The sequence below is a fragment of the Capsicum annuum genome, unplaced genomic scaffold, assembly GCF_002878395.1.
Source record: "Capsicum annuum cultivar UCD-10X-F1 unplaced genomic scaffold, UCD10Xv1.1 ctg1183, whole genome shotgun sequence".
NCBI classification, from domain to species: domain Eukaryota; kingdom Viridiplantae; phylum Streptophyta; class Magnoliopsida; order Solanales; family Solanaceae; genus Capsicum; species Capsicum annuum.
In genome coordinates this window covers 1,915,583-1,928,457 of record NW_025816940.1, presented here as the reverse complement: position 1 = coordinate 1,928,457, position 12,875 = coordinate 1,915,583, and positions in this window count along the sequence as shown.

Below are 12,875 nucleotides of genomic sequence, written 5' to 3'. Positions count from 1 at the left end.
CACACACCATTTTTGAGGTGGACAAACTGCTATTTATGCAATGTAAAACTGTAACCCCTCCAGACAGCTTTAAGACTTAGCTAACTCAGCCTCTAACTAACCACTAACTATTACAACTATACTAAATCTTAACCACCAAATGATCTTACATTCTTTCACACTCCCCCTCAAACTGCAGGATGTAGAATATTAAGAACTCCAAGTTCGCTGAGTAGGTAGCTATGTTGTGTATCCAAGTCCTTTAGCGAGTAAATCAACTTTCTGATCTTTAGTAATAACATACTCTGAATGAATCTCATTTATCTTGTCTCTCACAAAATGACAATCTATTTTTATCACAATACACATCAACTGAAGGTTTAATATTAACTCGTAATCCTCCAAACAATCCTAGTAACCAAGTAACTTCTGATATAGTTGTTGTAAGACTTCTGTATTTTGCTTCAACAGAACTCCTTGATACTGTTTGCTACTTTTTAAATATTTATGAGATTGAAGATTCACCAAATTTTATCACATAACTAGTCACTGACCTTCTAGTATTTAGGCAAGATGCCCACTCTGCATCACAAAAGACTATCAAGTGATCTTCACCTTTGCTGCTTAATAATATCACATTCTTGAAATTTTCTTGAAATATCTCACAATGTTTGTTATTGCATCTCAATGAAACCTCTTGGCTACTTGCATAAATTAACTTAATGTTTCCATACAAAACACAATGTCTAGTCCTGTAACTATTAGGTAGATAATTCTTCCTATCAACCTTTGATACTCTGTGATATCCTTTAATACTGGATCATCTATTATCCCAGCATGTGTATCATATTCTACCAAAGTGAATTTTGATTTAGATCTATAGGAGTAGATATTGTCTTAGGTTCTTCTAATCCTAAATATAAAACTAGTTAGAGTGCATACTTCATTTGGTTCAGAAGAATTCCTTTACCTGACCTCAATACTGCTATCCCCAAGAAATATCTCAATTCACCTAGGTACTTCATCTTTAAATTTTATTTCAACACCTCCTTTGTTTTCTTTATGAACTCTTCATTATTGATAGTGATCAATAAATCATCTATATAAATCAAGACTCTCTTGTTTGGTGAATAAGAAATAATTATGTAGACTTTTCTTGTATCTAGCTTCTATTAAAGCTTTATTTGACTTGATATTCCATTATCTTGATGCTTGTTTCAAATCATACAATGATTTCATCATCTTACACATTTTATTCTCCCCATGTCTTTTGAATCCTGGTGGTAACTCTATGTACACTTATTCATATAAATCACCTTGCGAAAATGCATTATACACATCCATTTGATACATATTCCAACCCCCTCATAGCTGCTAATGCAATAAATGATCTTACTGTAACCATTTTTGCAACTATATAAAAAGTTTCATGGTAATCAAGTCCTTTCTTTTGATTTTATCCTTTTGCAACTAATCTTGCATTGAACCTTTTCACTTCTCCATTAGCTTAATATTTTATATTGTACATCCATTTTGATCCAATGACAGTTTTCCCTTTTTTACTACATGCCAAGTGTTGTTGTTTTTCAAGGCTTTAACCTCCAAGATCATTACTTTAACCCACATTTTATTCTTTGATGTCTTAGAAAAACTGTCACGTTCAATAAGAGCTAAAATATTGGTGAAAAAACTTTACATCTTTGGTAAATCCTATCATATATGAGATAGTCTGATAGAGAATATATCATTATTCTATTGGCCTTTTCATGGTGAAAACATAGTCTTCATGCCATAATAGCTCTTTAGTACTTCTTATGGATCTTCTGAAGGAGTACTACAGAAGAGTTGAGGTGTAGCAATAAGTGTTTCTATCTCCTCTGTAGTAGGTCCTGCCTCTATTGCATCTAAATCATTTGTTGCAGCTAAGTCATTTGAGTTGTCTGCTGTTACTTCATAAAACTCAGTAACTCCATCATTGTTATCAATTTATTCATGACCTTGATCTGGAACTGCCTCTATGTGTTGATCCATTTCATGTCCTTCTATTGTTTCTCTATCAAAATTTGGCAATGGCAAGTAAAGTGGCTTAAGATCATAAGCATTCACGTCATTTCCCTTATCATGAGCTCTATGAGACACTTCAATAGTGGTAGAATTAACAAAAAATAGAAATATGTGTTCCTTGAAAACCACATCCTTGCAAACACAAAAATAATTAGAAGAAATATCCAGTAGCTTATTGTAAAACCTCGTAAGATCTTAAGCTCATTTCATCTTTTATTTGTATGTTTAAGGGGTCCAAATCTTGGATTTTTCACTAATTGTTAAGGACTTAGTCACTTTCAAGACCCCTAAACTTCGATGATTTTTATTTTGGTCTGCCCGACCTTGAGACAATGATTTTTCAGTTGAAACATGTTAGGGGTTGATAAAGGTATGAACAATGTGATATCTCACACCGGGTAAGGGAAAGTTTTGAGTTTTTTGGACGGGCGTAGGGTTGTGTTTGGAAAATGAAACCAGTGGACCGACCGGGATAAGCCTGCGCTACTAGATCTAGTCCACCGGGACAGAGCTCATGGTACCCGATCTATTCCGCCAGACTAGAGCCCGCGGTACGGGGCTTACCCAGCCAGTCTTGAGCCCGCGGCACACCCATGCGTTTTGCACAGGCCCTTGCCCTTTAAGCTAAGAGGCATTTATTTCATTTTCCCTCATCTTATTTCCTCTATAACACGAATTGGGACTTCCAAAAGGGTATTATTTGCCTCTTTCACTCAAATTGCTCCGAAGAAACACCTCCTTCTTCCCCAAGAACAAATTAAAGCTTCATTCTCAAGAAACAAATAGTTCAAGCATTCAATCAAAGAAATCTTCAAGAATTCAGTTTTTAAGGTATGTGGGTGTTCATCTATGGGTCCCTTTCACCCATGGATCCCAAAAACCTTCTTTTCAACTAAAGTAGGGATTTTTCTCTTATTGTGGGGTTCTATATGTTCGAGATGAGTTTAAACCGTGTATTTCCTTAGTAATTTGATTCAATTTGTTGTACCCCTTTTTCGCTCACGGCGTCAAATTCCAAGGATTTTTTAATTAAAGTGATGATATTGAATAGGAATTATTTTAATTACAGAGTCGCCACTTGAAATTGAGTTGTGATATTCCAAATCACCTTTTTGAATCCCTAGTAAAAAAGAAATGACTCTTTATTATTTTGGTCTGCGAAAACAGAAGATCGGGTAAGGAATTCTGTTGACCGAGGGGAAGGTGTGAGGCACCCCTCAAGTTCCATGGTTCTAGCACAGTCTATTTTATTGACTTAAACAATTTTGAATAAATTGTGTTAAGGCCTAAATTCGCTCATTTTTAATATACTAAAAATATTTAAAACTCTTGTATTAAATCAGTGAAAAATTACTTTTAGAAAAATATTTGCCAAGGTGCATTATTGCATCCGTGAATTATTTTTAAACATCTCAAAAAAATGCATACACCGCATTCTTAATCGAGATAAGATTTTTAAACGAGTCTAAAATTTGCCTAGCGTTAAAAAGTTTGCCTACTCGAAATGTCACCTAACTTTAACAATAAACTATGAGTAAAATTCATGTAAGGCGATTAATTAATTCAAAAAATAATTATTAATTTTTGAAAATGAAATAAAATTAATAAAATAAATAAATAAAATAATAAAATAATAAATAAATAAATAAAAATAAAATATACATAAAGTTACCCTTATATGCTAATTTTATTATGATTTTCCGAATCTATTTTTTCTAAATTAATATAAGCCCAAATTAAGATTGTAAAACAACTTCAAATACGAAATCCCCCAAATTTTGATTCGGATAAAAATACAGTCCAAATCTAAATGAAATACGCACAATAATATAGTCCCAGATTAGTTTAGGGAATAACGGAGTTGGTTTTGTGGTTTTGTCGGCAGGTTCGCCAAAATAGTAACCAAACGAGATCAAAAATGCTTCAAGAATCAAATATGGCAAATTTCCAATAGTGGGTAGTAAGATTTCGAGTCGGTAGTAAGCTTCATTCTCAATTTGTTGGATTTTCGATCAGCCATCGGATTTTTGTTTAGACGATTGATTTTCTTTATTTTTCATCATCTCTCTTTGTGTGTGTGCAATTTTTGGTAGGTCAACACGTAGATCTGTGTATGTGGGGACTGTGGATCGCTGGTTAGTCGCTGGTTTGGGCTAGAATTTGTCGGCAGTGAAAGATCACCGACTATGGTGGTGAGGCGGCAATGAGGGTGATTTTAGTTACTGGTTTATGTAATTCTGACAGGTTTTCTCTATTTAGTCATCGGTGAAGATAACAACTCCAGCAAATATTCGCTGGAAAAATTTAAACAACGCCGTTTTTTTCTCTAATTTTTCACTATTTTCCCTCATCTTTCACTGATTTTCTTTCTTCTTCTCTCATCTATTCTAGCACATTTTTCTTCACTGTTTGTGCTACCCGATCCCACTTAATTATTTCACTTAATTTCTATATGCGCGTGCAATAGTGCATATCTGTGTGTGTTGATGTATATTGTAAAAATACAGTGTAAATGGTGTGTGCAGTGTATTTTTGGTTTGACCATTTTTCCTTATTTTCTTTTACTGATATATTTTTCCTCACTGTCTGTGTACTTATTCTCCATCTCTGTGTGTGTTCAGTGATTTGTGAATACAGAACTTTTTTGTGTACAAGTATACAAATATTTAATAACTTAATTCTATTACATGTAATAACAAATAATTCATATAATCAATCCACTAATCATACTAAACAGTGCATGAGTCTATTTGAACATTCTAATTTCATACTTTGATTCATAATAATAGAAGTCATGAAAAGCATAATATAAAATAGGACAATAATCTGTAATGGATTAAAACGAAGAAATCCGTGACTGAAAACCTCAAGTAGAACTCCAACTTGAACCCGATATTCTCTTCTTTACCCTTTTCTGCTTCTTTTCCCTCTTTATCTGATTTTTTGTTTTTTTCCAATGTCTGATGATACGTATATCCTGGGGAGGTTGGGGTAGTTCCCTTAAATAATAGGATATTAGGGGAATAGTTAAGGGATTATCAGATAATGCGGGGAGAGGTTGGGTAGTTTTAGGATTTGAATTTTGAATTTTAAATTTTTTTAATTAAAATATATAAAATAGAAAATATTAATAATAATAAAATAATATTAACTAATTAATTTTTATAACTAAGAAAATACAATAAAAGTTCATAAATAGCCCCAAAAAAATATAATTAATATAATACTAAAATTAGTATCTTATTTATTAAACTTTAAAAGGAAGAAATATATATTTTTTAAATTTTTGTATGATTTTAAAAATAAAAATAAAATTCAAATAAAGATAAAAACACCCCAAAAATGTAACTTTTTTATTATTTTTATTTATTTTCAATCAAAACTTAAAAAAATGAAATAAGAACTAAAGTTAATAATAGAAAAATATAAATATTTAATACCAAAAAATAGGTTAAAACTCGGGGAGGGTCAAAAATCACGTGTCTACATTTTGCCTCTCTTTGTTTGAAATCTCGAAGAGTTTTCACACAAAGAAGTAGACGAAGAGATGAATTTGGACCCTTCTACTATTCAAAAGGTTTTTTCTTTGGTTTCCCTAGGTAATCCCCCAGCCCAACTGGCCAAGGACTAATCCTCCGTGGATCTGAGCTCCATTTAAAGGTTTGCCGCTGGCCAATTGGTTGCTGCATGCACAAGGCAGGAATTGAACCCCCGATACTTGCTTAAGCGATCTAATGAGCTAACCACTAGGTCAACCAAGCTTGGTTAATTATTCAAAAGGTTAGGACAAAATAAAATAAAAGAAATGATGTGACCGATTCCTGGTTTTGGACCTCCTACTTATCCCGGGTTATAACAGAATCAGGTCTTGTGTAGTTCAAAGGGGTAAAATGGTAAGATTATAAGGTAGAGGCCAAGTGAGATTCTGTCGAGTCTCCGGTTCAAAACTTCTTCCACTTAAATCCACATGAATAACAAATATAGAAAATGAAAATACAAGTAAAAGATCCTATCTATACAACTTTCTGAAATCTTGAATTGAATCTTCATGACTTCTCGGGTGGTGAGATAGTTATTATTTTGAGTTGAATCTTGAAAAAATGAAATGTTCCTCCATGCCGACCCTTGGTATGGGGGAGGAACTTGACAATTGACCTATTCTTTTGACTTTCTTTTGACTTGGACTGAAAATCTTCACCCTATTCTTCAGGCAGGTTTATGTACTTGTAATTTCATCACCCTATTCTCTAGGCGGGCTCCTAACTTACCATTTCTAATTTTCAAAAATGTTCCTGAACTCAAAGTAAAGGGTAAACTAGAAAAGAAAAGTCCCATTATTCAGAAGGGTCCTAAACAGAAAATAAACTCCCATTATTCAAGTGGGTCCTAAGCAGAAAGTAAAGTCCCATTATTCAGGAGGTTCTAGACCATAAAGTAAATTTTCCATTATTCAAGAGGGTCCTGGGCAGAAAGTAAAGTCCCATTATCCAGGAGGGTCCTGAGTAGAAAATAAAGTCCCATTATTCAAGAGGGTCCTAATCAGAAAATAAATTTCCATTATTCAGGAGGGTACTAAGCATAAAATAAAGTCTCATTATTTAGGAGGGTCCTGAGCAGAAAAAAATTCCCATTATTTAGGAGGGTCCTAAGAAAAAAATAAAATCCCATTATTAAGGAGGGTTCTGAGTAGAAAATAAAGTCTCATTATTCAGGAGGGTCCTGAGAAGAAAATAAATTCTCATTATTCAGGAGGGTCCTGAGCAGAAAATAAAGTCTCATTATTCAGGAGGTTCCTGAGCAGAAAATAAAATCTCATTATTTAGGAGGGTCCTGAGCAGAAAATAAAATCCCCATACAATACACATAAAATTTTTTCAAAAGTTTGTACATGACCGAAATCCAGCATCGTGTGCTATAACCTTGCTTCTTGTGTTTGACAGAAGTGTGAAATTACATCCTTTGTTTGAAAATTTTTATGCAAAGACAATATTTCATCTTTGTTCCAAGCAAAGAAAAATTATGAGTTTTTTAAAAAAATGTGGTGGTTAGTTTGTGGCATTTGGCTTTTGAGGCGGCCGCTCTTTCACTCGTCATACTCAACTCTTTTTCAAATTATTGATAAGTATTTGTTGACTTGTCGTACTTCTAACCCTGAGTCCTGACTACTAAAACTCTTAGACTCAAATTATATTTCTCTTTCATGATGCCTCAGGGCTAATCTTCAAATACACCTTTTATACTTCTATGAGTACAAAACTGTCGTACGACAAGCATTCCTAAGTACCTTACTTTATTTTGTAACATGTTATCTTTGGGCATCGACCCTTTGTCTTGCTTTTTACAATTAAAGGAATTGGTAGCAAGTTTTGAAATCGTTTCTCTCTTGAGTTGACGTGAATTAGACTAAAAAATACTCGAATGATGACGATGATTTTTCATTTTATGAAAAATATACAAAAATCAAAAATCAAAAATCAAAAATCAAAATAAAAATAATAAAGAGAAAAGAAAAAGACAATAGGTATCTCTTTTTTGAAATGACAAAAAGAAAACTTATCTGGGTGTGGTAAACAATTTCTGTGATTATGACATGCATTTTGAATTAAACATCCGGATCTACCCACCCTAATCATTACAACTTTTTCCCACTTATTGAATTTGAAATGAAGTTATTCTTGAACATGCTCCATCTAGATAACAATCCTCCTTCAGCTATTGGCACCTCAATGGATTTTCTCCAATGTCATTTATTTCTCAACTCACCATTGCCTTATGATGCCCTTTGGGGTTTTCATCGATAAGACTCTCTCATTTCATTTTATTTTTTGGAAGGAAAATGATGTTCAAAATATGAAACATTATGCACTCATGACATGTTTAGCCTTGACATTGTCAAAGATCGATCTAAAGGTCTTTATTTGATTTAACTTGGCTTTTAGTTATAGTTAGAGAAAAAAAAGGCTGCATGAGGCTCAAAATATGAATTATATAGGGTGAGATTTACAACTTTTGGAATCGACTCCTAAAGAAAATAACTTTTGCCCCAGTTTTATTTCTTACTGGGTAACTTGAATTTTTTTTTTTTGGACCAAACCCCAGAGTAGGGCTACCTACATATCTTTTCAATGCAAGAAGCAGGTCAAATGTATTTCAGGTAAACCATTCTTTTGCTTGATTTTAATTTTTTAATGTAATACCACGAGAATCCCAACCAATAGTAGAACCATGCTTCAAGCTTATGAGAAATAAATTACAGTAATTTGGTAGTTTTATGATCAAGTTAGATGTATATTAAGTCCTCAAATTCATCCTAGCTATTAGACGAATCAAAACATCCCTTACCAATTGAATTCTTGAGAAGGACATTGCCGTAGTCAACTTCAAATGAGCATATCTCTAATTCTACAAATAATTTTTGATCTCATGACCCTCCAACAAATATATAATTGAATTATCTTTCCAAAAATACCAATTTTGTCAAAATCCGACATCGAAGTAAAAAGTTATGGCCATTTTACTGAGAGTTGTCTGAGTTGTCTAAGAGCGACGGGCAAGCTGACGGACCGTCAAGTCAGCGACGGACCGGCCTTCATAACTGAAGTAGTAAGGCCATTTTCTGGCCCAAAAATAATGGTTGGAGAGATGGTTAGTCACCAGAGTGACGGTCCATCACTCAGACCGTCAGTTTTTTCCAAAACAGCACTGAAACGTTGTTTTAAAGGGATTTTTGGGTCTTTTTCCACCCTATTTAACACCCAATCATGTCAAATCAAAGCACATAACTCCTATCGAGTTTGTATGCCGAGAGTGGGTTATTGGATTATATTGATTTTGGAGGAAGCCCATTATTCCAGGTATTCCATCCATCCAGGAGAGTATAGGAAGGTATCGAGACTTGAGATTGCATTACTGATAGGGTGATATGGGGAAGGATATAGCAGATTTTATAGCTCGTTGCCTTTGTTTCCAGTAGGTGAAGGACGAGCATTTGAGACCTGGTGGATTACTTCAGATATTACCCATTCTTAAGTAGAAATAGGAAAATATCACTAGGACTTCATGATCTTATTTCCTCATACTTCTCATAGATCTGATAGTGTTTGGGTCATCATGGATTGATTGACCAATTCTGTGTATTTCATTCTGGTGTAGGTTATTTTCAGTGCTGAGAGGTTGGCCCATATCAACATTTAAGAGATTGTGCAACTACATGTTGTTCTAGTGTCTATTATTTTAGATCAAGGTTCTGTGTTCTCTTCTTACTTTTGGAAGACACTTCAGGATAAGTTGGGCACTCAAGTAGATCTTAGTACAGCATATCACCCTCACACTGATGGTCAGTCAAAGCAAACTATCCAACTTTTGGAGGATATGTTTTGCACTTATGTGATAGATTTTGGTGGCTAGTGGAAGCAACATTTAGCCTTATCATAGAGTGCGTTTAATAATAGCAACCATTCCAGTATTAATATGGATCCTTTTTAGGCTTTATGGGGTAGGCATTGTCACTCTCCAATTGGTTGGTTTGAGGCTTTTGAGGTTAGACCTCGAGGTATGAACTTGCTTCATGAGTCTTTTGATAGAGTTCGAATTATTCAGGATAGACTTCGAGTGGGTCATAGTAGTCAAAAGTGTAATGCTGATCGTAGACTTCATTCCTTGATATTTGATGTTAGTGATAACGTTTTCTTTGATTTTCACCCATGAAAGGTATGATAAGGTTTGGGAAGAGGGACAAGATTAGCCCCAAGTATATTGGTCCATTTGAGATTCTTCAGATTGTTGGTGATGTGGATTATGAGTTAGCTTTTCCCCTAGATTTATCAGTTTATCCAGTTTTCATATTTCTATACTTCGATAGTATATTTTGGATGAGTCTCATGTTATTCATTGGGAGTCAGTTCAATTAGATAAGAGGTTGTCTTTTATTGAGGTGCCTGTCTCCATCCTGGCTATTAGGCAATTACGTTCTAGAGTTATTCCAGTGGTTAAGGTTCAGTGGAGGCATCGATCTGTAGATGAGGCTACTTGGGAAGTCGAGTCTGATATACATGGTTCTTATCCCCAGCTCTTTATTTATTCAGGTATTTCTCTTGCCTTTAGTTCGAGAAAGAACTAGATTTTTAGTAGTGGATGATATAACGACCTAAATTTTGATGAAATATGTGTTTTTGTGTGATTTAACTATTTCACCCCTCCTCATGGTTGTGTGTGGTATTTCTAGGGTGTTGGGATGATTGAAATGATTTTCAATGAATTTTGGTGCTATTTATGTGATTTTGTGGGTTTTGGCAACTTTGAGAGTCTGATAGTTGATTTCTATTTATATCTCTTAATCTATGCGATGGATGGCAGAACAGACTGTATCATTCAGATTTGAAACATTGATTTTAGGGTGGTAACATGGTTTCTATGATTATATAGCTTTTAAATCTCACTTCGATCCTCGATTTAGAAAATTATGATTTTGGGTTTCAGGCATCAACTTTGTGAAAATAATATTTTTTAAAATTTTGATATCATCTCTGAGTCTGGAGAGTCGAATTTGATAGGGTAGCATAGTTCGTTTCCATTCACAGAATTCCGGATGAATCTTGAGGGGCCCGTCGAGACTTGGAATACACCAAGTCCCTAGTTGGTGCACTTGTGATCGCGATATTCCTATCATGATCACGATTGGTCCTGTAGTTAAGGCATTGCGGTCGCGATACCCTTTCTGCGATCGCGATACCCTTGACAGGCGAGGTACCACGATCGTGACCTTGGTCCGCAATCGTGAAGCCTGGATGTATAAATAGCTGATTTTCTCTATTTTTCACCATTTTTGAGACTTAGAGCTTAGGATTTTGTTGTTTTGAGCGACTTTCTCCATTTCTAAGCTTGGGTAAGCTCCATTACACTCATTTCAACTATTTTCTTCCATCCTTAACATTAATTTCCTTTTTTAAACACAAATTATTGTACGAAATTTGGGGATTTTGTCCCATAAGGCCTAAAATAGTATTTCTTCAATTTAAACCCCAATTTCACTCCTTTTTCCCTTGGGTCAGTTTATAATCCTGTAATTATTCATTTTTCCTCAATTTCACCTTTAAAACAACTTTGATTCTCGATTTCTAAATGGATTTCAAAGATTCTTCCCAGTAAAGTTAAAAAATAGCTTTTCTTCGATGTGGACCTTATTTTTAACTCATTTTTTCTTGAAATTTCAGTTGTAGACTCCTAAAGATATAGGAAACATATTTCTGAAATAAGTTACAATTTTGCTCTTTTTTTTGAAAAATTATTTTGGGGGTCCGTTTTGACCCCGAATTGAAAATAGGCAATATAGGTATCGTTAGATTTCTTTTGATGCATAGATTTTATATTTTAATATTTTAGTTGATTCCGAGTCCATTCATGAAGATTAGGACTTTGAACTTAAGTGTTGTGGACCAATTTTCGACTTTTTAGGTAGGTTATGGCTTAACTTCTTTCAAACTAGGATGGGTAGTTAATACTGAAACAAAATGTATGTTAAGGTTGTGGGAACTAATCATAATAAAATGGATATGTTATTATGTTGTTCCCGTGTCGATGCCTATGCGTAGTATTATGTGATGGTTTTGGAACTTTATATGTTATGTGTGACCGTGTAGGGTCCTATGTGATATTGATAACCTTGTAGATATGATGATAATTATACCTTGTTTGATGAAAAAGTGTGTTGTGGTACTAATTGTATGTGTTGTGATGTATTCATACTCTATTGACATATGAATCATGTTGGATTTCATGAATGGTTGGAAATAGTGAGTCGATATTTGGCTCACGTGATGGTATATTGGCTAGTTGTAGAAATACTCATTGTAGCTGGTTTTGAAAATACCCTTTGTGGTTGGTTGTGAGCATTACATCCTCATACTCATTAATAAAACAGTGGTATCACCCTGAAAATATTGAGAAACACTGGCAACACCTTTTTTATGACGAAAAATGTGACATCTTATAAAACCCTCAAGGGATATGTTGAGGGAGGAGTAATGGATATATATGGATTGTGTATGGGTTAAGAACCCCCCATAGGTCCTACTTCTTGTAGCCTATACCTCCATAGGTATATATAAAGACTGTGCAATGGTCTTAGAGGTAGTGCGATGGCCTCGAGGTTGTGAGATAGCCTCGTGCATTACATCATCATCATCATTCTTATTATGTTTACTTTATTATGCTTGTGATGTAATTGTATGTTTTGTTTGACTTGTTACCTATTCATTGTCCTAACCTTCCTTACTTATACATAATACTCTCATATATCTTGCTTCTACTTTACTTTTCTTATATGTGGTATAAATGTATACTTGTATTCTTTTCTGGTGCTTTGTTGTATTATATATGGATATTATAGAACTGTTAGTGCAAGCAGTGTGGGATACCGTTGTAGGACATTTTCTAGTTGCAGGTGACGTACCCTTAGTGTGTATTTTATATACTTTATTTTCTACTTTGCTCGGTCAGCCTATGATATCTAGTGAGTATAAGTGGACTGTACTCATCCTTACTATGCCCTTTTGGTGCAGATTCTGATGCAGGTGCATCTCATGTGGCTTGATTTTGGGTGCCTTCACAGTTGTTCAAGGTAGCAGTTAGACTTTCACGTATCTGGGGTCCACTTTTATCTTTCTGTATTAGTTTATGTCTTTACTAGTATTCTGAGATAGATATTGTTCCTATTGGATATTCTAATGTATTTGACTCATGGATGGTATTAGTAGTTCTTATACTATTGACACCAGGTTTTGGGAGTTTGGTATAATATCTTTAGTTGTATGTTTTCATTTTCATATTATATT